This window comes from Nyctibius grandis, chromosome 4 (genome assembly GCF_013368605.1).
Source record: "Nyctibius grandis isolate bNycGra1 chromosome 4, bNycGra1.pri, whole genome shotgun sequence".
NCBI classification, from domain to species: domain Eukaryota; kingdom Metazoa; phylum Chordata; class Aves; order Nyctibiiformes; family Nyctibiidae; genus Nyctibius; species Nyctibius grandis.
The window spans coordinates 57,267,177-57,294,819 of record NC_090661.1 but is presented as its reverse complement, the minus strand read 5'-3'; positions in this window follow the sequence as shown (position 1 = coordinate 57,294,819).

Here is a 27,643-nt window from a genome sequence, read left to right as displayed (position 1 = left end):
TATTAACGCCATGTTTAATTTCAGATTCCATTGCATTGCTGAATCCAGGCTTCAATATGGTTACACATTTAAAATGTAATTTAAATAAACATTAAGGACTCCAAAATCCCACAGCATCCACTTAGCTTATTTAGCCCCGCCTTCATGCTTATCCACCAGCAATGAGAGACAAGATACCACAGTTACTAAAAGAGGATGCAAGGGTTTTATAAGCACGAGCAGTTTCTTCCAGTACTTCTATTTTTTATCATGCATTTTCATTTAAAATGAGGGAAATTTGAGACAAAAAATGTTTCAAGTTGATTCTCCTGTATTGTAGCATTTCAAGCAGTACCGGAAGGCCCTGTAGTTATCTTAATTCCTGGCTATCAACTAAATAATTGCAGAAGTCCAGAATTTGTTGTATATGCTTTGGATTGCAGCCCATACAAGATCCATTTGTTTCTGATGAGGGGCACATGATTAGGTCTGGAAGAAAAATGTTCTGTGATGGAAAGAGAAGCAACATTTGCTTTCATTACTTAGTCTGACTGCTTTGCTGTGCTGCAGACAGAAATAAATCTTTGCAGCTGGAAGAGAATAAATTAAAAGAAGAAAAGAAATTTGGATGCAAAGAACAGCCCTTAAAGTAACGAGAAAGAAAACAACATTCTGTGCAGCAGATCCAAATGGAGATGTGAGATACACAAAACTAGAGGCAGGATGACACAACACAAGATAAAGTTTAACAAAGGATCATGTTCAGTGTAGCTGGAAAGATTAAGAGTAAAGAAAAAAAAGACTTCACTAAAAACTATCCCCTGATATGCATCCAATCATGCATATAAACGTGCTTTTAATTTGTAACACTACAGCATTTCAAATGTTTCATGAGTTGTGAAATTTAACAAGAGCTCTGTTGCTTTAGGCTGAATCTGTTTTGTTTTTGCCTAAATTACTGAGTCAAACACAATGTGTGGAGTTTCAACTCAATACAGCATTCATGTGCTAACATTTTCCCTGGTTAATGTTTTCTTATGTAGGGACTCACTATCAGTGGGAAGTGATTAAGCAAAGCAGTTATTTGTCTGCTACATTTGACTATTCCTCCTCACCCTTCAGGAACTATGTGAAGTCTGATGCAACCTCTCCCCTGCGAAATATCTCAGTCACTTCTGCATGCACACTTCTCCTGTGTGGCTCAACCAAAGGAGCGTGAATACCACCAAACTGCTGTCTTCTTGCATGGACTTGCCAATTGGTGTCTCAAAATCATTTGAGACTCTGGGAGACGTTTGTTGAAAAACATTTGTCTTTTATTCAACAGAAGTAACAAGCTTTGCAACAGAAAATCACACCATGTCAAAGTTTCAGGCATATGTGGTACAGTATTTTCACAGATATATCAAAGTATTTGAGCCAACACAGGTAAATCGCTCTGTTGTTCATTAAGGCTTCTTTCAACAGTTTCAGAAATATATCATTTTAGTCTATAAGAAAAGTGAAGACAAAACAGCTAAAAATTGCTAGTGAAAAATAAATTTAAGTCACTTTCTGTGTATTTTGTCACACACTAAAACATGAAACACATAAGAGGGAGTCCTGATAAGTCCAATTTTACAGCTGATGCTTTAGAATAATGACTATTGGTGGGCAATTGATATGACCCTCAACTCTTGTACAAGATGCAGCTAAAAGGAACTATTCTTGGTTAGGCACTCAGTTAGAGGAGAAGCCTGCCTGGAAACCCAAACAGTTCTAGAAATAAATGCTGACAAAGCAGTATTCTTAACTGATAGGTATACTTAATATAGTAAGCCAGCACTCTTCCAGAGAGTACAGAGCAAACTGGGAACCACAAAATTGCAGTCCAGCATCACTGTCAGAAAGCCCAGGGAGTTGCTCTCATGTTGTCTTGTTGGTAACACTGACTCCATAGCCTGTTTTAAAACATTGAATATTATTCTAACAGTAGTGTTGCTGTTAAGGCCATGGAGATTGAATTTACTGGGGAAAAAAAAAGGAAGAAAAAAACCCCAAAATATTAAGACGACATAAGGCCAGATTCTGATTTGAGCTATACTGTACACATGCATTAACCTCAGTGACTTCAGAGTAATTACACAAGGTTGGTAAAATTAGCATCTTGCCCATAGCACCAAGTAAATTAGAAATGCATAGACACAGATGAAAGAAGGGACAGGAACCGAGAGCAGGAGGACTCTGCTCCCATGAAGTCTTTGCTGTGCTGCTGACAAGCAAAAGGAATTTGGGAGAAAAACCCATTCTATCCCAACTGCTCCCAGGGAACCTCAGTGGGAGCGTGCTGGGGTGGAAGGTACCTTTTGGCAACAGAAGGGAGCATAGTGGAAGGCTCAGGAAGCCTTTCAAGAGGAGAGACAGTGAGTTTGCCTGCTAGGCAGGTTTTTGCAAGATCTCATCGTTCTATTTATAACACCACATGCCATGTTACATTACATCACACCACGGGAGATGCACACCACATGCAACGAAACGCATTAGAAACAACGTGGGTTGTCTCCAGAATAAATGCCCACAGATCGCAGTAGTGTCTCAGAGGTAAGTTTTCTGGAAAGGATATGAAATTCTTTGGCAAAGATTTGTAACCTACGGAGTTCACTTTCACATTCTACCAGCTCAGCCTTTGAAAATCTCCCATTTTCCATCCCCACTTTTTTCATTTGTTCGGAGTTTATTCTTATCTTTTCCTCCAAGAACAAACTGCAGTACAGTCTTTCCTATATTTAACTGTGCCTTATCTCTCTATCTACCCAGGAGCTCATTCAGGCATCCTGTTTCATGCCATTAAAGCAAACAGTCACAGGTAACTCTCTAGCAGGCATGGGGTGTCCCAGATGTTCTGGAGCAATCCACAGGCTTCACTGCACTCAGGATGGTGTTCTGACATAGCCTTGAGCAGCCTGATCTAGTTAGACGTGTTTTGAGGAGAGAATTGGAGTGGGTGACCTCTGGAGGTCCCTTCCAACCTGAATTATGATCCTATGATTTTCAATATGTTCCCTAATGATGCAGGTACTATTTGCCTACTAAAACCACTAATACAACAACCAAGTGTATCACCCAAATTATTTATAGTATTTGCTTTACTTTGATTTATTGGGGTTGGAGTTTTTTTAAAGTAGAATAGGCAACATTAGTTAAGCTTGACTTCTACAAGTGTTTACTCTTCACAGGAGGACAACATTGCTAAAAATGAGAATGAGTCCAAGGGCTCATTTTAACTTCTGAAACCTGCAAATATCAATTGTAAAACAAGACCTGGGATTGTATGGGGGCAGGGGAACAGTTACGTATAATGGCATTTTCCAAACATGCAGTATTATCTGTATTTACTTTGGCGAGTCAAGTAGCCAACCATCAGACTCAGTGCTTAGTGCCTATTTAGTTAGCTGTCTGAGATAAGCATGGTTTAGTCTGCAGTGTTTATTGATTTTAAGCATAAAAGGATCTCATCTCTCCACTTCAGTTAATAGGATTATACATGCTGGGAAATTTGCAGTGTGTCAAATGCCACATTGAAATCTTTACTGAAGTAATTGTTTAGTCTCCAGATTTTGAGTCACAATCATAGATAGTTTTTGCCCAGAGTCTGTATTATGGAAAAATAAACAATGCCTTAGGCTGCCAAGCAGAGCAAGTGAAAATAGCTTTGTAATCAGTTTGTTTTAAATTTAAACCATCTAAAGCTATACATTGCATGTTGCCCAAAAATATATCCAAAGAAAATAAGTGGTGTCCCCATGACAACAGGCAGGATCACGACAGCTTTCATGAGGATATGCCCTGGCTCAGTGCCAATTGCCTGGACCTTTCCATCGCATCAGGCCTCATACTACAAGTTCACTGGAGTGGAAGAGCCCCAAGGAAGTGATGATCCATTGCTGGGTAAAGCATTAGACAATAGTAGAAATTCAGAAAAGTGTATTGAGTCAAGACTGATGCTTTCACTTTCTCCTGCTCTCTATACCTTATGAGTATTTTGGAAGAAGACAAGAGACATGCAGGGGTGCTCTGGACTAAAGGCTGATATTTGAACATAAGGCTGTATGTCTTCTATTGTTCATGCAGCAAATGCTGCAGCAAGTTGGTGCCATTTAAAGACGATATTCAGGACTGCAAACTACTGCCTGTGTTTGCATCCACATCAGTACTTAAACCTGACAAAGACCCTTTCAAAAAAATAAATCTATAATCTCTGAACAGACACAAAGGAGACTGCATAGGTGCCTGCTGCATTTTCAGATCTGCACTCTGTGTTATTTGATTAACAGGTGGTTGAACGCAGGTGAGTAGAACACACTACCTCCTCCTCCCTCTCCCAATACCAATTTCACCCAAAGCACACACTTCACACCACCAGACCAGACGGAGAGGATGGACCAGTGAAAGAGCCATTCCCAGCCAGACTTCTCATCCCTCTAGCTCTCCATGAACTTCTCTCTGAAACAGCATCCCGCAGACAGAGCACTGAGCATCACCCACCTGTTTCCTGCAGACTGACCCACTGTCACACTAACTCACCGCTGAAATTTGTAACCGGCTAATGAGACTGCTAGCAACAGGAGAGCTACTTCTCGGCCCACAAATCTAGGTTTCCTAGAGGACAGAGACATGCACAATTCACCTGCAAATGGTTGGGGGTTTCCTTGGTTTCAATCTTTAAGGAAAAGGGAAGCATCCAGCAGAACACACCACAGTTCTCTACAGGCTACACTTCGTCTTCATTTAAAAAAAAAAAAAAAAACAAACAAAAAAGGTAAGTAGGATTGTTTCTCTTTAATCTCTTCACCATCAACAAAAACTTACTTCCAGCAGGGTGCCCTACAAATTCATACGTGTTTCTCTGTTTACATCCCTCTTATTCAGCCACATCTAATGCTTCCACTGGGACTTGTCTGGGGGTGAATCAGAAGTTGGTTTGCTTCTAAAACACTGGCTGAAGCCCCTATCTAGAAACTCCACTGTCAAAGACAAGTAACTTAGCTTGCCGACCAGTATTAAAAAAAAAAAAAAGGAGAAAAGTACCACCAAGAGTGTAGATAAGCAGAATAACATACAATACTTGCTCCCCAAACTATAATATTAATTTCTCAATCCTTTCATCTAGACAGTTAATTTTACTAGGTCCATCAGTTTCCTTTTACCCTTCTTGCAGTAATACTGAACTCACAGTTTTAGGCTGCCGAGTCTTGCGGGGTGGCGATGCCCAATGCAAATTGCCACCAGCTGGGTGACAGGAGCCTCTTCATCCCCACGGGCCGTTCCTGGTTCGTGAGCAGCCTCTGCTCTGGCTCACGGCAAGAGACTGGCAGCACCATGAGCAGCACAGCCCTCCTGCACGGAGGAAATTCCCGAAGGGCCTCCGCAACACAAGATTTCTGCAGAAAGCATCCTATCTCCATTTTCTTTTAGGCTGTAACTTTTTCATCCCAATACTGGCCACTGCGGCTGTACGTTAAAACAACAACCTACCTCATGCTCATGTGAGGCTCAGTTAGTCTGGACTTCACATATTCACAACTCCTCACTCTATATCTTGCTCCTTTTAGCCAGGCAGAACTGCTTCTCAAGCGCAGTAAAACAACATACCTAAAACACACGTTTCTAGCTTGCCAGACCCTCCCTGTCTCTTCCCTTGCCCCCTTCTCCATCACATCCCTTGGGCCCCCTCCCACACAGGCTTCCCTCCCCTGGGGGGACCTGACAATGGGAATTTGGCATTTGCTTTTAGCCTGAATCATCAGGTTTGAACACGGCTCTGAGACCTTGTACTGGTTGCTTTCATACCCTTCCTCCACATACGCAGACTGCAAAGTAAGACAGCGTACACAGCGTCTTTCCCAATGGAGGAAAGAGGTAACAAACCCAGCCTTTGCAGTGAAGCTCAATTCACACATCAGAGCAAGGAGCTGAAAGCTGCCTTGTGTATGGGCTCTTGAAAAGCATCCTCCTACTAGGCAAGCCTAGAGCAACCTCCTACATCACTCTTGTGTCCAGATATGACAAGAGACTAAAAAACTGTTGTTGCTGAGGTCAACAGTTTTGCCTGAGCTCTGTCCCCCCAGAGGAGGGACAACATTAAAGTCTGCCAACCTGAAGCAGAACAAAAGTTCACAGGATGCTTGAACAACTGGTGGAAGCTTTCTTACCATTGCCATGTCTGTCTTGGCAGAAGTTATCAGCAGAAATCAATGAATTATTATTTATTTTTACAGAAGTCTGGTTTACTACTGCTTATGCTTAACAGGGGCCAAGATTTGCATTTCTGTCAGACAGCTTTAAGTGACAATGAGTCGGGAGTACACAAAAAAGTGAAAGGATCAACACAGCCTTAACCTACATCCACAGGGTCCTAAAACGGAGGTTAAAAACTTGCTTTTGTCCACACAAACACATTAGCTGCTTGTCATTGACCACAAATTAAATTATAAAATATATAAGTGAACTCCTGTGGTATTTTTAGTTATTATAGTTGCCATGGAAATTTTAATGGCAATAACTGTTTGGGGAAAATGTTGAGGCAAATAGGACTTTAAATTTTTCTAGCTATCATCCACAGCTGGAGAAATAATACACTAAATTATTAAATACATCTTTGCCAGTCAGTGACTAAGCCATGACAAGGTAAGGGAACAGGTTATTTGAGTTGTTGGAAGGTCTTTCCTCTGATCAAACCCATCTACATCTCTGTCAGAGGCAGTATTTTTTCCCAGCATCTCCTGCACCCACGCACATAATTTAATCCCAAGTCTCCCTTTCAAGGCAGTTCCTCTCCAATAACCTCCTGACAACTGTGACTTTGTCCCACGTGTGATATGACCAGCAGAGAGCAAGCACTGGACGTTCAGTGGGAACACCACCCCTGCAAAGACACGAGCTGATGGGGAGCTTCCCCAGCCACCACAGTGGCGTGTTTTGCCTCCAGCCAGGGAGATGTGGCCACAGGCATAAAGCCAGTGAACTGCACAGGGCGGTGACTAATAGCAAGCTGAACTCAAGCTAGAAAATATTTCGCATGACTAAGTACTACTTCAATAGGAAAATAAACCTTTATCCAGAACCACCCAAAACCATTTGTCTCTGGTATAATATGGCTCCCATCGCAGAACATGAGAGCTCTGCAGAACAAAGAGGGAAAAGAATATTGTCCCCGTTTGGGGACCCAATTGAGCTACCATTATTTCACAAGGTCCCATTTGCCAGTGAAGCTGCATGCACTGTGTTCACCTGTCACACATGAAAAATAAAAAATACACAAAGCCTGATCTTTTTAATTGAAGCTCATACTTTTAACCTCTTGCAAGTGTGAAGTAAAAAGTATGCATACGCTTGGTTGACAGATGGTAACCTCAGGAAGCAGCAGTTCAGCTGGACATCTAAGCCAGCAGTCAGGGAGTCGAGCTACACAGAGGTCATGTAGAAAATCCACAGGCAAGCACAGAACTCAGTATAAATTTCTCACATCTTCAGTCATTATTCTAACTACGTGGTCTCAGCATCAAGTTTGAGGGCACCTTTTAAACAATTACGATACCGACGGTTTTCATTATGTTGTTTATTACTCTGAGGGGTTTATGTTGCACATTTTTCTCAATCAGTATTTCCAATATTGTTCTTCTGGACAGCAACTGATGTTTTCATAGCCAATAATAGCTCTCAAGGTCTCTTAAAAGCCTAAGTATTTATTGATACATAAAGTTATAGTTGCCCAGTACTTTTTAAGTAGTCTTTCATGATCCAAATATTCCATAATCTTTTTCTTATTTGTCATAATACAGCATCACAATATAAACATCAGATATATTTGAAGAATTTTGGGAACTAACACCATTTCATTACTTTTATGTTATTTAATTTCAGTGCATTTGTTTTAGACTTAATCCTACTGTAAGCATAAGTGGTATGTGTTCGTTCCCTGCTATAGATTATGCTTAGGACTTGGAACAGTCTAGCCCTGCAACTTCTGACAAAACATTTGCCACTTTATCACAAGTTCCACTCAAACCTCCTTTTTAAATTATCCACACTTTGAGGCAAAGAAGTTAACAGACAAGGAAAAAAGTATCCTGGATGTTTTCCTGCCCTGAAACATCGAAGTGAACGTAGATAGCACAGAAAGTATTCAATGTTGCACAATAAACCACACAGAGTAGGGTCAGGAACCCAGATCCCACATACTAAAGCCATAGGCACTTATGTACATGGACAGAAAGGACATATTGATAAGCAATTTGAGGTGGACCATCTATTACTAGCCATGAAAAACCTTACAACCCATATATGTGTGGTTGTAACAACTTTCCACACAGCAAACCTACTTGAGCATTTTCACTGTTCCACCTCTTTCCCCTTTAAGCTTTAACCCAGGCCCCTGGATATTCAGCCCAATGATCTACCATAAGAGAAATCCCAACTTGCACAAAGGTTAAACAGGCATTTAAGACGGTACACGTCAGGCGTCTTCAGAAATGCTCACAACCATCCTGGCTATATTTTTATTACTAAAGTCACTATGTAACCCTATACTGACAGTCTCCTCTCTGCTATTTTTAGACCTGGCACTCCTCAGGTAGGAACAGATATTACATAAGAGCCAGCAAAAGGGAATTCGTGGCTCAATTTAAATTGCAATGTAGATTTCTTTGTAAATGCCAAGATTACACCTGACTTGTCACACTCTGCAGTTTCCCTGCTGTCACAATCCAGGCTGCAATTTCTGCAGGTGACATCAGAGGAACAGTCAAAAGCCATATGCTGCCCTGTTCCAGATTTACACATCGTCCCAAGTCTTTGGATCATTGCACCAAACAGCACAAGTTAGGCAAAAAGATGGTTAAAGGCAAGAAAGGGAGGTTTATGAATATTGCAGCCCTCTTAAATACCTTTGAAGCATGTAACTTTCAGAATTAGGCACTGGTGCAATCCAAATACCAATGCATCTTCACACTCTATTCTAACAAATGACATTAAGCACACAGAGAAAACACATGATTGGACTTAAGCCATAGCTTCAGCATGAGACGGGTTTATCCTACTGGCCTGGTCTCCAAGTGCTGCCTTTGCCAGATCCTACCCATAAGTCAGGAGGAGAGATGGTGTGATCACCTCTTCTTGTGATCACTGCAGTTCCTTCCAAGAGGAGACTCAAGTACGTGAGGAGGGAAGGAGCTCTCTCATGGTCCAGGCTGGCCCTGGGCTCAGGGAGAAGAGCAGTCCCACCCACATACCAACCCATCATGACTGCAAACCCCATGTTGTCTTTATGTGGACTGATCAAACACAGGACAGCTTGATCCACTGTGGCACTGAAACAAGTCCTGTTCAGAGTGACACTCCAGTCACTCATTAATGAAGCAGTTGTTTTGCTGTGAGATTACACAGGGGTGTCCAATCCAAGCAGGCTCCAGTTAGGGCTTGCTTTTAAGTAGGCTACAAAGACTTTAGTAGCACAGTGGTTATGACTGCTAATGTTTTGTTCCACAAACAGATCTTAACAAATTTGTGAAACAAAGTTCCCTGATAAAGAAAGAAAAAAAAGATTAGAAAAAAGCTTTGAAGAATTCCATAAGAAAGACTCAAAAAAATTCACACCCTGAAAAAAAACCCCCTGCATCAGAGAATTAACTGCAAAGTGAATAATAACTATGCTCTGTTCAGAAATTAAAGGTTGAATATGACTTTAGGGCTGTATTTAAGAAGCTCAGACAGAAAGCAAGTGCTGACAGTAAGTAGGTATAACTCAGATGAGATGGTTTCAAATGGGCCGTCTGGCCAGCGGAGGAACAGAAGTAGCAATTGGAAAACCTGAAGACACCTCGTTATAGCACATCACAACTGAGACTATGACTTTGTTTCCAGCTCTCCTTGAGCCAACCTGCCCATACACACAGAGCCCAGGCAACAGCTGCTCTGATTCAGTGCCAACCCAAGAAGGCTCAGGTTTTGGCTGCCTGCACCATCTCTCAGCAGTGTGGAAATTTGCAAAATAAAGGCAGCAGCTGTCTTTGTGGGGAAGACCTATCAGGGGCTCTGCATGCTGCCACCACAGTGTCCCCATGCAGATTTGAGCTGAAGCAGGGCTCCCGGCAACAGAACTGCACTGCTGGAGAAAGCACCTGCCACAGCTGCTAGGAGGACAACAGGCATTTCTATGGGCAGAGGCTGTTTGATTCTTCTTAGCTCAACTCAGTGCTTACAGATAGATATTAATGCTTTGATTCATAGCTAACGTTATACTCTTTCATTCATTTCCTCCATTATTTACACTGGGAAGACATTAAAACATAGTTACCTAAAGTCTTACAGCACACATTCTCTGCTACACTGAAAGATTCCTTAACATCAGACACTTTCATGGTCTTCAATAATATAATATGGGTACTTTTCCCCACCCCCCCATTTCTTTCCAGCTCTGATGCCTGGCAATCAAACTTAAACCTCTTTGTAAACATGGCAAATAGATTAAAGTTAACAAATTTTTGCAAGGCAAATGTGTCTTCTAAAATCGATGAAACACTATGTATAGCATATACTTATGTTTTATCTCTTTGTTGGGGATGCCGATTTTTTTAGCTGGAAGATAAATATTGTGTCATTCCTTTTCTTGGGGGGGAGTGGTGGGGAATGAGGAGAAGGGATAGAAGAGGGGAAGGAATGAAGAAATTAGAGCCCAAGGTTCTCTGCTTTGGAGTCACACAATAAACCATAAAGCATTACGCACACTCATACAACATCTAAAGGAGCTAGAGAAGTGAAATCATACCGCTCCCTGATACTAAATCTTAAAGAAGATGGAGACAAACTCTTTTTTGTTCAGCAGTAAGAACCAGATTGCACCAACAGCAAGAGGTTGTTTCTAACACCATTTGTTTCCCATGTTTAATGAATACATCAGATCTCTGCTCCCGCTCTCATTGTAGTATAAATAAGCTTTTTAAGAAGACAGGTCAGCACGCATTTCAACAGCTGCCCCTCCTATGTCCTCTCACATCAGAAACAGGGAAGATGGGAAACCTGTTTCTGCTGGGATGTGGGGTAGACCGTAGCTGACACTTCCAGAAGACCATTCTCTTCCACAGTAGGCAATCCTGTGCTGAGGATATTAGCATATTCATGCTCTACTTCAGGAGCCACAATGTACACCTCCCTGTTTATGGATAACAACATGGACTGGAATTACCAAGCTACTGACTCTGTTTCTGGCTTCCTGCAAGTCGATGATTTAACTTTCACCTTCCAGATTAACTTTAACCAGTGGGAAAAGTGCATCCTAAATATCCTCGAGTAATCTTGTGATGAAGTTCCCAGATGTTCTTGTTTGTAAAGTTTCCTTTGTCTTCACTGTTCTTTCTTTACACAGTTCTATCTATCATCTCCTCAGAGGCTCTTCATATTTTATTTTCAAACTCCAAGCGTTTTTACTCCTCCATCAATTTTTATTATATGTAGGATTTACACTTTTTTCTGTCCAGTTCAGATGCATAATACATTAGCTTGGTTGAAAACTTCTGCAAGTTCTCCAAGACTGCATAATGTTTAAAATAAGCTGATTTCCCACACTAGTCAGTCCAGCAAATTTAATGCCTCAAGCATTGTAATAACATGGTTTTAAATAGAGTGCTGAAATATTAATCTTAGCGTTCATTATTCTTTCAGTCTGCCTCTATTGTTTGACATTTCTTCTCATGCCATGTGATGTCCTCTCTGTCTATGTTTCAATATCCTCTGGACAGCATCGCATTCATAGGATGACTCACGTGTTGGGAGAGCTGTGTGTTTTAATCCTTGCTGTGTTCCAAAGGAACACATTCCTTATTCTTCACATGGAGCCAGTTTTCTTTGAAACATCTGACCTGTCTTTCAAAAATCTCTTCTTCAGGTTGTCCTAGTTTCAGCTGGGAGAGAGCTAATTTTCTTCTTAGTAGCTAGAATAGCTGTGTTTTGGATTTAGTATGGGATTCGGTATAAGAAGAACATTGATAATATACTGATGTTTTCAGTTGTTGCTAAGAAATCAAGGACTTTTCAACCTTCCTTGCTTAGCTAGTGTGCAGGTGCACCAGAAGCTGGAAGGGAGCATAGACAGAGCAGTAGATCCAAATTGGTCAATGGAATATTCCATATCATGCAACATTGTGCTCAGTATATAGATGAGGGTTGGCCAGGAAGTGCTCTGTCTCTTCTGGGACCGCAGTTTTAGGAATTTCTCTCCTCCAGGATCACTAGCCAGGGATGTGCTGGGCATTGTTCAGCGGGTGGTGAGCAGTTGCTCTGTGCATCACTTGTTTGTATATTCTATTGTTATTAGTTTATTTTATTTCAATTATTAAATTGTTTTTATCTCAACCTATGAGTCTCTACCTTTATCTTCCCGATTCTCTCCTCCATCCCCCAAGGGGGCAGGGGAGAGTGAGCGAGGAGTTGCATGGTATTTAGTTGCCTGCCGGGTTGAAACCACGACACAGATTTAAAGATCTATTTATATTAAAGTCTGTAATAGTGTGAACGTGGGTGATCAGACTGTAGCATTATCTTTTCTCTTTATCTTTTCTCTTTGGGCTTATTATTCCTCTAGTTGTTCTGACAAGTCACAAAAAAGTAAATGAGCCCCTCAGCAATTCACTTGCTGCTTGCAAGGCAACAAACTGAAGGACACTGTGAAATGGGATAGCAAGCATAAGCAGTAATACTGGACAATGGTTTTAGAAATTGAGAAACATATTTTTTAAAGAGGGACTGTGTTTAGGCATTCTTTTACAAAAGTTTTACATTCTATCCCAAGAACAGATTGGCATTCACACTCAGCTTTAATTTGGTTATTTATTTATGATATGCAATTATTCAAGGCATAGAATTTTGTTACATATGTAGCATAAAAGCATTTTTCTAAATATGATTTTATGTCATCTACGTGATTTAGCAAAGGGTTATAAACTGCCCATTACTATAAGGCTAGAAATAAGAAGTCTTCAAAACATGCAAGGAGACAGGTTCTGGAATAAATTCACAATCAGGGAAATGCGAGGAAAAATTTTCAGTAGCCAATTTTAAGGCAAAGACATTTTTGCAAGAGAAATGGCAGTTGCCTCCAGCAACAGGACCCCAGCTTTGGTGATCAGAAAAGCCCTCCTGCTCCTGGAAGCCCAGTTCCTACCTTCAGCAAGAATGTACTTAGTGCATCAGAGCCAGCCAGATGCAATGCTGTGTCCCTTTGGATGCACTACATACCTATCACCCTACTGTACCTATTATAGATTTAAGGAGTTTCATTCCTCAAGAAGAATGTTCCACAGCTTAGCAATTCTTTCAGGAAACTCACCTTTTGCTCCTTAAATCTTCAACTAGACCACACACACACAAAAAACCCACACCAACCACAAACAACCCAAACTGTGCTTTGGAGAAAGCAGCTTGTAGGCCTAGGGGAGTTTCAGACTTCACATTCCTATTAACAAAGATCGAGATTTAACTCCTGTGTGCTGCTGGCAAGCGCCCTTTGGCTCCCACAATTCATCTAGCACAAGCTCTATGCCTTGCTGCAGGCATTGTTTCCTGAGTAAAAGCACACAGTGGTCATCCTGGTCTTCTCTGAAAGACTGTATTTCATCCAAGCTTAGTGTTCAAGACCTGACCTTGACCTGCAAATTTGATCCCCAAAACAAGTAAAAGATTCAGTGCTCACTGCTTGGCCAGATGTTTCTTCCTTGAAAGAACAGGCTGTTTGATGATTGCCCGTAGAAAAAACTCTATTTTTAGCTACTAAAAGTGATCCTTAAGATTCCACCATGCCTTGGTGAGATGCATGAAAATATTTCCTCCTTTCCTTGGGGTTTTATGCCCTACAGAGGAGGGACAAGATAAACACAAAGATTAATGGAGTAGAATATCACTTTTTCCTCAATTACTTACACTCCACACCACAGTCAGATGCCTGGGAACAGTAAATAAAGAAACCACCCAGAGCAAAAATATCTTCTGAATTCAACCACCCACCTTCTGGCATGGCCAGACAATGAAGGAATCAGCCAAATATATTATCTTTGAATTTTTCTAAAGAAAATGGAATAAAGTGACTGCACTGGATTATTTTGGTCGATGGGATTGACATTCCTATTTTCCTCAAAGCAATTTTATTACCTCTGTATACAGGTTTCATAATAACCAGCAGAAGAGAAGGAAAAGGCACCAGCAAAGTTCCAGCTCTAAATAAATCAATTCACAATTGGTAGCCTGATGGAAAACATAAGGGCTCTTTATATCATTTATAGAGTAGGCTAATGAGTGGAAGGAAAAAAGTATACAGACCTCAAAAAAAACAAGTTAAAGATAGAAAGGTGCACTTAAAATTTCCAGCCACAAGCAGTCCAGTTCAGTTTTACTTTCAGTCTGCAATTATCTAAGACCTTATATCATTTATAGGGTAATAACTTGTCTCATGTCAACTCAACAAGCAGAGATAGCAGCTATACAGCGCCGGCTCCTTGAACGCTCTGGCCAGCTGAAGCCTCCCAGTGTGGGCGGATGGACCTCGCTGGGCTCAGAGCACCAATTAGACTTGTCAATAAGCCAGGCCTAGCAATGCTGTGAGGAGCATAAAAAAAGCAGGGAATATCTTGTCGTTATGAATTTAACTTAACTCTTTGTAGTTTTGCACACGCTCGGCATGAAAACATTTTGAGAGATATGTATTTGGCCAGGGAAGAAGAGACTGACTACAACAGTTTGGAAAGAACTGTTCCTCAATAAGGAGCAACAATATTTCATGGCAAGGTTCAGAAATTATTCTAGGATGATTACTATATCTGCAAAGCTGTATTTTCTCTAAAATTCTAATTAAATATGGATAAAGTGAGAAAAGAGGCCAAAACAGGTCTGGACATTAATAACAGGTAAAGGCTGTGGTCTTTTGCAATTTCAGAGGTAATTACTAAGGGATATCTTATCCTCTCACTGAAGCAGAAGAGGTGCACAGAGACCTCTGGGTTCCAATCAACCTTATGGCTCTCAGATGTATAAAAATAAAAATAAAATATTCAAAGTTAGCCAGGTAGCAAACATCAAGACAGAACAAGGATCTGGAATGCAAGTACCCCATACAGATAACAAACTTCACATCTCCTTATTGAAAGGAGCATCTGGATAAACTCAGGCACAAGAAGGAAGCCTACAGAGGGTGGAAGCAAGGGCAGGTAGCCTGGGAGGAATACAGGGAAATTGTCCGAGAAGCCAGGGACCAGGTTAGGAAAGCTAAAGCCCTGATAGAATTAAATCTGGCCAGGGCTGTCAAGGACAACAAGAAATGCTTCTATAGGTATGTCAGTGATAAAAGGAAGACTAGGGAAAATGTGGGCCCTCTCCAGAAGCAAACGGGAGACCTGGTTACCCAAGATATGGAGAAAGCTGAGGTACTCAACGACTTTTTTGCCTCAGTCTTCACCAGCAAGAGCTCTAGCCTCACCACCCAAGTCGCAGAAGGCAGAGGCAGGGACTGGAAGGATGAAGAACCACCCACTGTAGGAGAAGATCAGGTTTGAGACCATCTAAAGAAGCTGAAGGTGCAAAAGTCCATGGGACCTGATGAGGTGCATCCACGGGTCCCGAGGGAACTGGCAGATGAAGTTGCTAAGCCGCTATCCATCATTTTTGAGAAGTCGTGGCAGTCTGGGGAAGTTCCCATTGGCTGGAAAAGGGGAAACATAACCCCCATCTTCAAGAAGGGGAAAAAGGAAGACCTGGGGAATTACAGGCCAGTCAGTCTCACCTCTGTGCCTGGCAAGGTCATGGAGCAGATCCTCTTGGAAACTATACTGAGTCACACGGAAATCACGGAGGTGATTGGTGAGAGCCAACATGGCTTCACCAAGAGCAAATCATGCCTGACAAATTTGGTGGCCTTCTACGACGGGGTTACGGCACTGGTGGATAGGGGAAGAGCAACTGATGTCACTTACCTGGAGTTGTGCAAAGCATTTGACACTGTCCCTCATGACATCCTTGTCTCTAAATTGGAGAGACGTGGACTTGACGGATGGACCATTCGGTGGATGAAGAACTGTCTGGATGGTCGCACTCAAAGAGTTACGGTCAACGGCTCAATATCCAAGTGGAGACCAGTGACGAGTGGCGTTCCTTAGGGGTCGGTATTGGGACCGGTCTTGTTTAACATCTTTGTCAGCAACATGGACAGTGGGACTGAGTGTGCCCTCAGCAAGTTTGCCGATGACACCAAGCTGTGCGGTGTGGTCGACATGCTGGAGGGAAGGGATGTCATCCAGAGGGACCTTGACAGGCTTGAGAGCCGGGCCTGTGCAAACCGCATGAAGTTCAACAAGGCCAAGTGCAAAGTCCTGCATGTGGGTTGGGGAAATCCCAAGCACAAATACAGGCTGGGTGGAGAATGGATTGAGAGCAGCCCTGAGGAGAAGGACTTGGGGGTGATGGTTGACGAGAAGCTCAACATGAGCCGGCAGTGTGTGCTTGCAGCCCAGAAGGCCAACTGCATCCTGGGCTGCATCAAAAGCAGTGTGGTCAGCAGGTCGAGGGAGGTGATTCTGCCCCTTTACTCCGCTCTCATGAGACCCCACCTGGAGTACTGCGTTCCACTCTGAGGCCCCCAACATAAGAAGGACATGGAGCTGTTGGAGCAAGTCCAGAGGAGGGCCAAGAAGATGATCAGAGGGCTGGAGCACCTCTCTTAAGAAGACAGGCTGAGAGAATTGGGGCTCTTCAGCCTGGAGAAGAGAAGGCTCCGGGGAGACCTCATAGCAGCCTTCCAGTATCTGAAGGGGGCCTACAGGAAAGCAGGAGAGGGGCTTTTTACAAGGACAAGTAGTGACAGGACGAGGGGGAATGGTTTTAAACTGAAAGAGGGTAGATTTAGATTAGATATTAAGAAGAAATTCTTTACTGTGGGGGTGGTGAGACACTGGAACAGGTTCCTAGGAGAAGTTGTGGCCGCCCCCTCCCTGGCAGTGTTTAAGGCCAGGCTGGATGAGGCTTTGAGCAACCTGGTCTAAAGGTGACCTTGCCTGTGGCAGGGGAGTTGGAACTAGATGATCTTTAAGGTCCCTTCCAACCCAAACCATTCTATGATTCTATGATTCTAAGTTCAGCTATTCTAACGATCTCTTTCTCAAAGAATTTATCTGTGGTTTTGCCCATAACCCATCATCCATTTTGGGGCATAAGAGAATATTTCTTTTCAACAAGTAATTTCCTACCACAAGCTAGATGATGAGGAGTCGTGATTGTATGTACCAGAACTGCGATCACTGCACAGTGGGGTGGGTTTTAACGACTGTAGTCACCAAGTACATACTTCCAGCCCACCCAGAACAGAAAAGGTTCAGTTTAAGGTGGTGGTAGTGGGGGTTCATCAAAGTGTATCTTTAATGAAAACCAAGCAGGATATTGTTTGCAGTCAATGCTTTCTAAAGGGGTTCTGTGCCTCCCGCTAGAGGGAAGTGTGTTTTGTAGGTAATTGAGGAACAATAAGACAATTGATGTTATTTGTGGGGAAAAAAAAAAGCAGAAGAGAAGAGCAGGGTTTGGCTTATGCCTCTGTAATACTAGTACAAACTGTGATACTTTTTTCGCTTCCAGAAGAGACAGGCAGATTTCAGAAGGATCAGGTCTGTGCTCACCCCCTCGCCCCTTTGCAGGGTATAAGAAGGGGCAGCCTGCTCAGATCATGCTGCTGATGGAGCACTGGGAGTCAGGTGCTTTAGGAATGCTGATTTCATATGTTTTGAATTCAGAACGTTGAGGTTTCTATAGTATTTACCTATTGTATTTAAATACAGTACAGCAATTTGTATTGAAATATTATCATGTACATAGGATAGCTGATATTAAATCCTTTATTTTACCATCAATATGTTTGAGGACTGCATTCTTCTTTGACATAAGGGATGTTACATGCGAATGCCTTAATCCCTACCACATCACAGTAAGCCCTCAGCCACACAGTCCAGAGAAAGCATCTTTAAGATGCCACGTAGAGTTTCTATCAGCAAGGGTTGGGCTTGCATCACTTCATCTCCAAAACCACCCCTTTAGCCACACGTTTCAGATGCATCTTAAGAAGGTGAAATTAAGGTTAGCCGTTCAGAAGAGCTCTGAAAGGGATCTAAAGTTTTCCTGTCAGTGCAGCTCTGCCCACCACCCCAGCAATAACAAAAACAAACTAATTCCACCCCAGCATAATCATAATATTCCCAATCTCAGTCATATCACGGACTCATGGAAGTGCTGGATCATGGACTGCTGTACTGGGACAGAGGAAAGTCAATGTCAGGGCAGAAGGGATGGAAATACTTTTGTGAATCATTGGTACCAAGATGTTAGCCATCAAAAGATAAGTCAGTTTTGGACAATCTGAAGTAGCCTTGGGAGAAATGTGCAAAGAACAGGCAACATAAACAAGAAATTGTTTTGCCTTAGTTGATACAAGGAGAACCAAGTTTATGGGTACAGGTCAGGAGGTTCACCTTTAAGCCTGAACACAAAGGATTCAGTCTCCTGACAGTTCAGGAGCCAGGGAAGGATTTCTGATAGTGAGCAGCTGTAAACTATGCCATCTTGAAAAAAAGTAAGAAACAAAATATAAGCAGGCATAAAACTGCTTATCAGTTGAGAACAACAGCATCAATAATGAATTTTCACTATTAATAAATCCTGCCTCCAGAGTTTTCCCAGAAAGCTTAATAAATATTTCATTGTCTTTCATTCTGAGATGTAATCCAAAAGAAGACTCTGAAAATCTTGAGGAAAGGCAAAGGAACTATTTAAAGCATAAGTTTTTGAAATGCTAATAGCTATGAGGAAGCATTAGTGCAGTTTAGCTTTGATTGCATCAGGAGCAGAATAGCTACGAGCAAGATTTAATGAGCAAGACGCCCAGCATAGTGCTATTAAATGCTTCTCAAGCATAATACGGTAACGTTCCAAAAACACTGCAGCCACTGCACTGTTGTCTTCAGTGGAAAGAGCATTGCCTCAGTGGGATTTTTTGCCCGTGCTCTAACATGGATAAATTAGAAGTGTAAAATATCACACACGCATCATGTTCACATAAGGGAACCCTGTAGCATGGAAAATGTCTTGCTTCTGATTCCTCAAGCGCAAAACAAAAGGCCACACACTCAGGGAAGAACGAAAAGCTGAGAAAAGCATCTTACAGTCTTAAAAAACAGTGAGGGTAAACCTCATTTGAAGTTGTAATGAAAAGCTCAGTCTCTAAAGATTTTAAATGAATACACTCACACACAGTAGTAAACCATTTAAATATGTATTCAAAGTCCTGTTGGATTCTAATGGTCCTCTGATGATTAAAGCCGATTCTCCTCCTCAGTAAATAATTCAGTAGCAAAAAATTGTTTGGCCTGGAAAAGAGCTGAACAATGGGACAAGACTTCAGACAGTTGCTCTGAGAGATTTTGGCCTCAATTTTGACTTTACGAGGAGTGGTTTCTACAAAAGAGGAAGTCATACAAAGAAGTTGAAGTGTTTGTATTCACAACTACAATTCAGAATCAGCATTTTCTGACTTTTATTCTGTTAGTGGAAGAAGAAACAACTGGCATGAAAAGAGAACCCAGCAACGTAATTTATATAAGTTACTGCAACGGGAGAGTGATTTTCTTATTCAAGGGTGAAGTACTGTTTTGTTCTAGCTGTGGTCAGAGAGGTTCATCCTGTGATACGGTATGCTGTTACTGGATGCTTGGGAGTGCAGATATCCAGGAACCTCATCTAGAGTAGACTCCAGAAAGCAAAATACTATCCTGTGTTTGGGGGTAGTTTTTGTTTATTTAATGTTAGCACAAAGATGTATCTAAGTACTGAAGAGCAATCTGATTAGGAGTGAGACTAACAGTAATAAAGTACTCCTAAAAAAACAGGCAACTCAAATTTCCTCCCCCTTAAAAACAAACATTTTTAAACCAGAGACTTTAAAGCTGCATAAAACCTTTCCCAAGTTAATTCCATTAATTCTGATGCGTGAGAACATGGTTTGTCGTAACACACCACTAGGCCTGATCCAAATCCCATGGGAACCTTTTGAAACAGACCCTAATAAGGAACATACTGGAGAAACACACATACAAGCAAAAGATACTGGTTCTTTATACTTAAAAAATGCAGGAACTTGAGCCACGCATGTTTTAATATTGCTTTTGTCAGGTGATTATACAGATCAAGGAAAGACACCACTGAGTCTGTAGTCACAAAGCAGAAACCTCTTTGAATGCACCTGAGCCTTCCTTTCCATGCAGCATCACCCCAACCCAACAAGGTTCTATGAAAAATGGAGTTATTCACAGGCATTTGCAAGCTATTAGCACAAGATACTGCAAAATACTCAAGCCAGTCTGAGAAACATATACACACAGACCAAAAGAGAATTACTCTAACAGAAATAAGATGCACAGAAGCACTTTGAAAGAGAGAGAACCATGAGCAGCCAGTTTGGAACTACACTCTAAACCTTCCCCAAAAAGAAAGCTTTGAGTACCTCTAAAGTTAAGAGGAAACCAGAGACAAGATATCCCAGAGCCTCACCTCATTCATATTATATTTTTTCAAGCTTAAGTGTGTTTGGATCCAGCTTGTTCCTAGCCAGCTTTAGGAAAAATCTTATTTCTAGACAGCATTTTCCACAAATAATTCTTAAAAAAAAAGCAAAAAAAATAACTTTGTAGTATTTCACAAAGAAGTTGCCTCCTAAGTCAGGAGAACAAAACTACACATATATAAGCAACCTGATTCATTTAGAGCTTTCTCCACAATCGGTTTGCTTAGCTGCACAAACAAATATTCATTCGTGACCCCCTTTTGGCTGTGATGTTGGCACTAGAAACAATGAGCAACACAAAAAAGTGCTTCAATCTGGAGGCATAATACTTGAGACAAAGTCTAAAACAGACCAGTTCAAGAGCTATAAGTGCAAAAACAACTTTAAAAAAGAGTAAATAAAAAGCAGTGGTCGCTACAGAGTATCTTCTAATGAAACAATTTTGCAGAAGGGAAGACCGCACGCAGTTATTCAGAGCTGTTGCGTTTTGGAAATAGAAACCATCATCAGCTGAATCACACAAATAACAGCTATATCTAAAGCCCCATTTGACAACTTTTATCCCTAACATTTTCCCTTTATCCCAGCTCCGCATCACATCAAGAGCGAGTTGGGCCATATGTGTCTCCCAAGAACTAGAGAAAATCTTGTTTGCTCTAGACCAGAACTACTACAGGCTGCCCCATTAGTTGCATTTAAGTGCATCACCTGTGGTTTCCCCTGATGACACAGCACCATCACTCAGCTGAAGTAACTCGGTACAGCTGCCTTGAGCCCTGCAGAAGTGCAGCACTTTACACCAGCTGAACCTCCATCCTGGCTCCCGTTTGGCAGCAGCAACCTCCTTTCGTGTTCTTGCCCTTGTGACTGCCAGGGATGCCATGAAGGGGTGCTCCTACCAGCCGCAGAGCCCCAGATTGGGCTAGCTTTGCCTCTACCAAGTTCTCTTCTTGCAGACAGCAGCTGCGAGAGGGCAGAGCATGCACAGGTGAACAGGGGCAGAGGGGCTAGAGATCCAGGGGAGAGTAACGCAGTCAGGGTGCCCCGTTCCCAACCCACAAGGTGGTCTCAAGCATTTTCCTGCATAACATTCATATTAAAAAATAGAATCATAGAATGGTTTGGGTTTGGGACCTTAAAGATCATCTAGTTCCAACTCCCCTGCCACAGACAGGGACACCTTTGCACTAGACCAGGTGGCTCAAAGCCTCATCCAACCTGGCCTTAAACACTGCCAGGGAGGGGGCAGCCACAACTTCTCCTAGCAACCTGTTCCAGTGTCTCACCACCCTCACAGTAAAGAATTTCTTCCTAATATCTAATCTAAATCTACCCTCTTTCAGTTTAAAACCGTCCCCCTCGTCCTGTCACTACTTGCCCTTGTAAAAAGCCCCTCTCCCGCTTTCCTGTAGGCAAATAGCTATATAGCTACTATATAGCAACTCCCCCTTTTTTTTTTTTAAAACTTGCCAATTCTTTGATTTTGTATTTTACTCAGACAGGCTTTCCTCACAGAAATGCTGAATTTTCAGCTGGACCTTCCTTGTGTGTTGGGAGGTGGAGGACAGAGTGACAAGACATGGTCTTGGGCTATCACAAGTACATGTCTCTTTGCCCATTGTATTTTTATGAATGAACAGGTTCAGAAAGATTCCTTTATTTTTGAGGGGACAAGAATTTCTGCAAAATTTCTTGCTGGAACTTCATATACAAAACAGTAGAGAAATCCCATCTGGATACTGCACGCAAGAACCCACATCAAACCAGAGGCATGGAGCGGCTTATGGAGGTGATCAGAGCAGCATTTTTTCATAACAGAAGGCTAGAAAATTTGTCTTGCACAGTAAAACACACACTGAAAGAGGAGAGAATTGTAGTCTATAAGGTGTCCAAGAACTAAGTATCAGGAGAGGAAAAAAACTATTTAATTTAATAGACATATTGACATAAGGTACTTCATGCAAGCTTACCACAAACACATCCATCCGGGAAACTAGAAGAAGGACTCCAGTTATTAGGAGGATGAAGTTTGGGAACTCTCTTCCCAAAACTAATCTTTTACAAAGAGGCAAATGAGGCACAAAAAATTAAGCCCTGTATTCAATATCATATATAAAGTTTGTGTCAGAGATGGGAATCGGACACTGGAGATTTAAATGCCAGGCCAGGTCCTTTAAAATCAATATTCTTATCAGTGAGGGTCAAATGTGTTGAAAAGATGGTTTACTGAGCCAAAATTTGCAACCCAATATAGAAGTGAGAAAAGGAAACTAATATGAGAAAACAGATTATAATATTAGTAAACTGTTAATAAATAATAAATAAATTGCTAGTGGTAAATCAGTACCACTAATCTTTGGAGTGATTAAAAAAAGATTTTCATTGAAAGACAGGTTTGCCATTTGGGGATTCCCCAGAGTGTCTCCCTAATTATCAAATTCATTGTCATGCCTATTTTATCTCAAGCCCTATACACTACTTGCTTCATCAGATTTCTCTAAATCCTAATTCCAGTACCAAAATCCCATGTTTGTTATTTCTTAGTTAATCCTAAAATGCTCACTTTATGAAAAGAGAGAGATGTATTTGCTGTTCAGGAATGAAGGTTTATAAAAGTGGCATTTGTCTGGTTCCTCAGGACCCTGTTGCCTCTCCCTGCCCTGGGAACAGGGACCATGTTGTTGCTATAAACATGTTGTCACCATCTCCAGGAGGGAGACAGTGACACAGGGTCACACACTCTCCCCAGTGCTCCCTGGTGCTCACAGGGATGTACATCGCCTGTCTTGGGGACCTGGATTCCCAAACTGTATAAAAAATGCAGCTCGAACCTTCTTTTCCCCTTGGCCTTATATGAGGCAGAATCTTCTACATTTTCAGGTAGCCCTGACTTTGTAAAATGTCACCGTTCTTCTTAGCTTCTGATTCACACTAGAGTTAGAAATTTACCTTCAGTAAGAGCAAGCGAATCTGCTCTCGTCTTGACCTCCCAAAACTGGGACTGGAGGGTGCTTCACTGGTGGGACTTGATTTATCCAGTCATCAACGTGCTGGATAATATTTAAAAGAGAAGCAGGAGGACATGCAGGCAGCTTTTACATGAAAGGTTTGTCCTTGATGGCCACAACCACACTATTTACATTCCTAGCTTCCTTGCAGCCAGTTCTGTCCTCTGGCAGCTCCTGCCAGAAACATTTCCAGCCTCCCACAGGAGTTTGGTCTGAATTATGCCATCTTAGTGCTTTTTCTTTGTTTTTTTCACACAACACCAAGACCCTTTATTTTCCCCTTTTCCAGCAAAATTGAAAGACCAACTTCTCACATTCAGTCAGTGGGACTGGAATGGCAATTCTTCAACATAATGCAGTCTTAAGGCAAGTTGTGCAAAGATGCAGAGGTGAGGGTTATTCCTTTCTTCAGACAGTTGCAGAGTTGCTGAGTTCCCCTGTCTCCCTGGAAATATGTCTACAACCTCTCTCTCTCCCTGCTTGTCTATCAAAGTGCTGCCGTTGACACCCAAATGCCCTGCTTCAGCACCTCATGAACGCCAATGAATTAATAACCATGGCAGCTTTGCAGAGAGAAACACTTGAGAAGAAATACATCAGTAAAACTTAAAGGCTCAGACTTTCAAGAGTTATTTAAATGGTGTGAGCTATGGCAAAATTCCAGTGTGACTTTCACAGCACCCACCTGCATCACTATAAACCTACATAGCTTGCATACGTTTCTGCCTAAATATCTTTAGAAATATGGAGCAGAAAGGATTTAAGTATGTCTTGCATTAAGTTCATAGGTGATTTGGGGCATTTCTCCAACATAGCAATGCTGAACTTGGACTTTTCAAGTCGGCACATGGAACTGTCAGAGCATCCTTGCGTGGTGCACAGCTTTGTCCCAGCACAGTGCAGAAGCTACCAGGAACTGCTTAGGACCTTCTGTGCAGGAGCTGGAGCATCTTTCGGAGAGACAAACTGCACTGGGTGGTACAGAACTCATGTGTGTGCATGATGACAGGAGGGACAACAGAAGCAGCTTGCCCGAGGCACCGAGGCGAGGGGAGTCCCACATCCTCTGCTGGTCCCGGGGCCCTGCAAGCTGTGAAGGCACCAGTGTGTCACAAGTACATTGTGCAAGTGTGGAGGCAAATTTTGCATCGCTGCCTGCAAAACCTGGTGTCATGTTGGTGCAGTAACACAGAGGTAAAGCTCTGCTGCTCAGCTTGAACTGAGTATTAAACGCCGTGCTGGGAGCTGCCACTGGGCACATTGAGCTGTCACTCTTCAAAGGGCTTGGGTTGTGTAAGCAGACCAAGGGAATCGCTAAACAACAGACAGTGGAAACAACTTTAAATGAGAGACTAAATGAAAGGAAAAAAGTTGTCAAAATGTCAAGGTTAATGTTTTCATAAAACTAACCAGGGAATGGCTAGATGGTATGAGTGTACACTTTAAACCTAATTAAAAATCTTAAAGTGTGAATACAAAACTAACTTCAGTCTAGACAGTCAACAAATCTATCCTCCTTAATGAAATACTGGTCTTTTTGGTATTTCTCATCAATGTTTTCTCCTCATCCCTGCAGCTATGTGCAACTTCGAAACTTGGATTCCTGACTGTCAAAACCAGAGGAGCCATGCGGAGCAGGACCACAGCCTCCCACAGCTCCTGCTCCGTGTGTTCCTGTGCCTCTGGCTGGGCCAGCGGCTCTGCCCCCAGCCCAGCTACAGCTCCTGCTCCGTGTGTTCCCGTGCCTCTGGCTGGGCCAGTGGCTCTGCCCCCAGCCCAGCTACAGCTCTGGGATGGGCAGCAGCCTCCGAACACATACGCTGAGCCAGGAAGTGATGAATCTCTTCCCCCACCCTATAGCTGGATCATGATGGTTTCTGCAGAGGATCTCAGAGGTGGTTTCCTCCATCTGCAAAGTGCCACAGCTCTGCCTGGGCTCTAGAGGCAGCTTGGAGTAAAGGGACCTCCTTGTCTTACAGCCTGGCAGTGGCTCTGCTATTTGGGCAGCCAGAGACAGCAGAAAAGGAGTCTGCAGTCCTCTGAAAGCCTGGCTGCAGGAGGTCTCTGGCAGATTTTAAGAGATCAGTTTAAAGAGCTCTGGGATTTTGTTTTCTTGCATTTTATTGTTAGTGGGTGTCCTGGTTTTGCAGGGATACAATTTATAGAATCAATTTTCTGTTACATTTTGTTTCAGTTTGTGGCCAGCTGTGGGATGGTGATCAAGGCCATTAACAGTGAAAGCCAGGGCAGCTGACCCAGGCTGGCCTGCAGGTGTATTCTATAGCATTAACATCGTGTTCACTAAAAATGGGAAAGCTTTGGAGGGTAGGGGGGCTTTTTGCTCTGCTATCTTCTCCAGCTTTCTCCTCTCTTCTCAATAGTTATGATCCCTGGAGAAACTTGCCACCACTCTATGGGCTGAGTATAACTTTGTGTCTTTTGTATTAGTATTGATATTGGTTCTCTTGTTTTATTAAGTCTGTTTAAATTTCAACCCGTGAGTCTCCCTCCTTTTCCCAGTTCCCTTTCTCAGCTGGGGAGGGGTCTTGGGTGGTAGAACAACTGGTTATTGTTTAGCCCTGGGTGTGGGCTAAACGGACACAGTGGGCATCATCATCAAGAGTTAGAGTTATCTATAAATTATCTACTTAGCCATTTTCCTGACCTGTCAGACAGTTTTTTCTTGAAATAAAATTGCTTTTAAATTGATTTTAGGAAAGGAAAATAGTAAGAACTCACTATGATCTCAAATTGTTTGGTTATTACTGGCTCAGTGCATACTGTACATTTACATACTATCCCTCCTGGTGAATGCTAGAAGGAGTAAATGTGTGCTCTGAAAACACACAGGGCAGTTGTTCTTTTGTCCTTCTTTCATTCCAAATGTCGCTCATACTTACTTGCATACACAAGCAGGGTTTGGTTAAATTGTCAAGAATTTAGTGGAATCACAACACTTTTTGCTTAGACGTTCAAACCTCCCTAGACAACCCCTTTTTCTTCACCTTTCTAACCTTCAGCATATCAGTCATTGTTTTCCTTAAACAAAAATTCCAATTTTGTGACCAACGGGTATGGGGGTTTTTCCTTTTTTTTTTTTTTAAATCTGCCTTGTTCAGACACACAGTTTGCAGCCTGGGCTGCCAGCGCACTGCAGCCTTCCCCAGCACAGGATCTGGTCTTGCACAGTGCTAAAAAACAACGGAGTTGGGAAAAAGGTGAAGGGACAAAAATTGAAAGCCAAGATTGAAATCACTGGCTCTGCCATCTTCTCTACCTTAGAGTCTTAAACTTGGCTTGAAATTTGCCTTCATCTGTCTGACTCTACCTCAGGATGAACTCCACAGCTGTACTCCTAATAAGCCCATCAGTATCAGCTCAGAGCTGTGAATAACAGAACACTAAACTAGTATTATGGCTCTGTAACGAAATGAAGATATTGGCCATTTTGTTAAGGAGCCATAATACTAATTTAGCGTTCTGTTATTCACGGTGCTGAAACAATGCTGTTTCACGTGGTTTGATCCACAGAGAGCAAACAGACACAACCAACAATTCAGCTGCACATGAGCAAACGTGATTCTGGATATTCAGTGAGAATAATTATAACCAGGAAGAGTACAGCACTGAAAGTTTTCTTCAGGAAGGTCACTAGCTAAACAGAATAGATTGAAAGCTCGTGTTTTTTCTATACAGAAGAGATGATCTGAAGTTTAATTTCATTTTCATTAAACAAAAAAGTTAACACAGCATACAAAGCCAAGAGCATATTGCAAATATTCCAACTGAAGAAAAGCATAAGCTAAGAGCCAGGATGCTTCAGATGAATGTCAAGATGTTTTGATTCATATATAGATTTTAAGTTACCAAAGCTGCCCCCATTAAAACAATGTAAAGGTCTTGCTTTCTTCCCAAAGAGACTTCAATACAAGCCACTAATTTTTTTCCTCTGGTACATAATGGACTTAATGTGAGTAAATCCTCTCCACTTTTTCTCAGTTACTGGTGAGGAATCTCAGACATGCAACAATGTGTGACA